Below are 2955 nucleotides of genomic sequence, written 5' to 3'. Positions count from 1 at the left end.
TTAGATTTTCTGTTGGCCACTCTTATTTTGGTGGTGTCCCACTATCTTATATATATATATATATATATATATATATATATATATATATATATATATATATATATTATATATATATATATATATATATATATATATATATATATATATATAACATCACTGTGGGAAACTTTTCACGAGAGATTCAAATGTCGAACGTTGACTTGTTTGACCCAATCACACTGGTCCAATGTAGACTTTTTTTTTTTTCTGGCAGCAGAATGTCACGGTTTGGGTTTTCTACTTCCTGTGCGGCACCATGGCTTCACGTATCTGTTATTGTCAAATCCCAAATGCTGTATAATGTTTTGTTCTGATTTCTTGGTGAATCCGCTGACCATAGTTTTGCTGCCCTCTGGTATCATTTGATGTGAGCTACAGTTTTCTCTTTTAAACCTTTCCTTATTAAAGAATTTTCTTATTCTTATGGGATGTTAAGTCAAACTTTTATCAATGATAAATGTGATAAGAAAGGCAAAAATGGAAAAAAAAATTACCTTTTCAGTGAGCAGAAACTCTGAATGTCGAGTCACTGCAGCCACTAGGGGTCAGTAAAAACGTTTTTAGTAGCTGCTGAGTCACCAAAAAGAAAATGATTTTTTTTTTTTTTTTAAACCATGGGTTTTCCCTGTGGAACAGACCAGAACCAGCTGAGGTCAGTAAAACGGTTTTTGAGGCCTGTACGGTTAAACTGCGCCTTGCGGGTCTATTTGTGGACAGAAGCTCTGACATGGAGTTTACAATGGATCTGCTTCAAATTAAGAATTGTGCCTCTAAAGCGCTTCACTCCTGGAGTCTGACAGCCAAAGAAACTTCTTTGTCCTTTGTGACGTTGATGTAATTGACAGTAACGCCTGCTTCGGGTAAAGATTAAATGAGTTGATGCTCCGAACTGTCTCAAGTCTAAAGTTCTTCTGATCAATCAAACCTGCTGTTTTAATGCATCACATGTGCACCATTTTAATTTAGGTTTTTATTCTTTAAAGGTCTATCACTGCACCATAATAAATTTGTCTTACGCCTCTCCAAAGTCTGTTTACCACAGCGAGGTGATTTTGTGGGTGTCAACTTTTCCTTCACTTCTTACTTCCTCAACCGCTGCAAAGCATCCTTGGGTACAACTGGACTGACTTTGTGTCACACAAATGCAGACTTGGGCAGATTTGGATGAGGATCACTTACATTGTGAGGGAACATCTGTGACATTTTGTCCATGTGGTGTTTTCTGCAACTGATCCAGCACAAAGGTACCTCAGTGTTGGAAGTCAAGGACACGCCCACATTTAATCTGGCTGCAGCAGATTGATGGTTACTTTGGGGAGGTGGGGATGAACTGTGCCTGGGTGGTTCCATAGTGTGGTGGATGTAGCGCTAGTGTGCACGCCCTCCTAGACTTGACCTGTAATGAACAAATGACATGCATTTATTAAAAAAAAATTGAGCCAGATTTTAATTATGATCATAATTTACTTAACTTTACTGTTACAAATGTTCTTGTAGTCTGTAAGAAACAACTGAGTGAGTCTAGTGGTTAAGCGTTGGGTTTGAGACCAAAAGATCCATCCGTCCATTTTCTTCCGCTTTATCCGGAGTCGGGTCGCGGGGGCAGCAGCTCAAGCAAAGCTGCCCAGACCTCCCGATCCCCACACACCTCCCCCAGCTCCTCCGGGGGAACACTAAGGCGTTCCCAAGCCAGCCGAGAGATGTAATCCTTCCAGCGTGTCCTGGGTCTTCCCCGGGGCCTTCTCTCAATGGGACGTGCCAGGAACACCTCTCCAGCGAGGCGTCCAGGGGGCATCCAGAAAAGATGCCTGAGTCACCTCAAAAGATCCTTGGTTCAAATCCACGCCTGACCAGAAAGTCACTAAGTGCCCTTGGGCAAGGTCCTTAATCCCCTAGTTGCTCCCGGTGTGTAGCGAGCACCTTGTATGGCAGCACCCTGATATCAGGGTGAATGTGAGGCATTATTGTACAGCACTTGGAGCGTCTAATGCCGATGGAAAAGCGCTATATAAATGCAGTGCATTTACCATCATGACTATAAAATGAGATGTCATTAAATAGCCATTTTGTTTTTGATGGAGTTGGATGTGTTTGCATGTAAGAGTCCTGGATGGCTGTTGAGCTTTACAGCTACACTTTAGCAGCCAAGGCGCACGCGCTGCTGCCACCGCCCGACCCAGGAACGCCACAGAGACACGGGTGAAGAAATTCTTCCTGGCAGCCAGATCAAGAACACCCCTCAAAGTATGAATGTTTACTCAAAGCAAATAAACAATAGAAAAGAGGACATAATGTGATCCAAGCATCTGTTCCACCTGCACCAGACTGAATCTTCAACCTTAATGTGTTCACACTGATGAACCGGTTTTCAGAACTGGATTAATCATAATCATGCACGTTTATCCAATAGGCACAAAAAGAGAATGAAATAAATAAGAACATTGAATATCAAGACCAAGAGCAGAAATGATTTAAAATTTCCATCAGAACTTTAGGGGCAAGAAATGAGCAGTGTTTTTATGTAATTTCCACAGAAGCCCACCAGGTGGAGCTCTGACTTAAACATTTGGGAGTCTCAGTTTTTAGGGATTTTTGCATCAGTGGAATGTTTATATAAGAAACTAAACTTTAACATGATTGAAAAATAAAAATACCTTTAACATTTCAACACTTAGTAAGAAACATACTGGTGTTTTTCTGAAGTTAAATGCAACACGATACAAATACTTAAAATACTGCTTAAGCCAGTGATTTTCAACCTTTTTTGAGCCGCGGCACCCTTTTTATATTTACAAAATCCTGCGGCACACCACCAACTAAAATAATATTATAATGCTATTACCTCTGGTTTTGCGCAAAACCCAATTATCGCAATAGAAAATCGATATAGAAAACACTGCATTTCGAAAATCCCCA

Source organism: Thalassophryne amazonica, chromosome 16 (assembly GCF_902500255.1).
Source record: "Thalassophryne amazonica chromosome 16, fThaAma1.1, whole genome shotgun sequence".
NCBI classification, from domain to species: Eukaryota; Metazoa; Chordata; class Actinopteri; order Batrachoidiformes; family Batrachoididae; genus Thalassophryne; species Thalassophryne amazonica.
Note: the sequence above shows the minus strand (reverse complement) of the source record.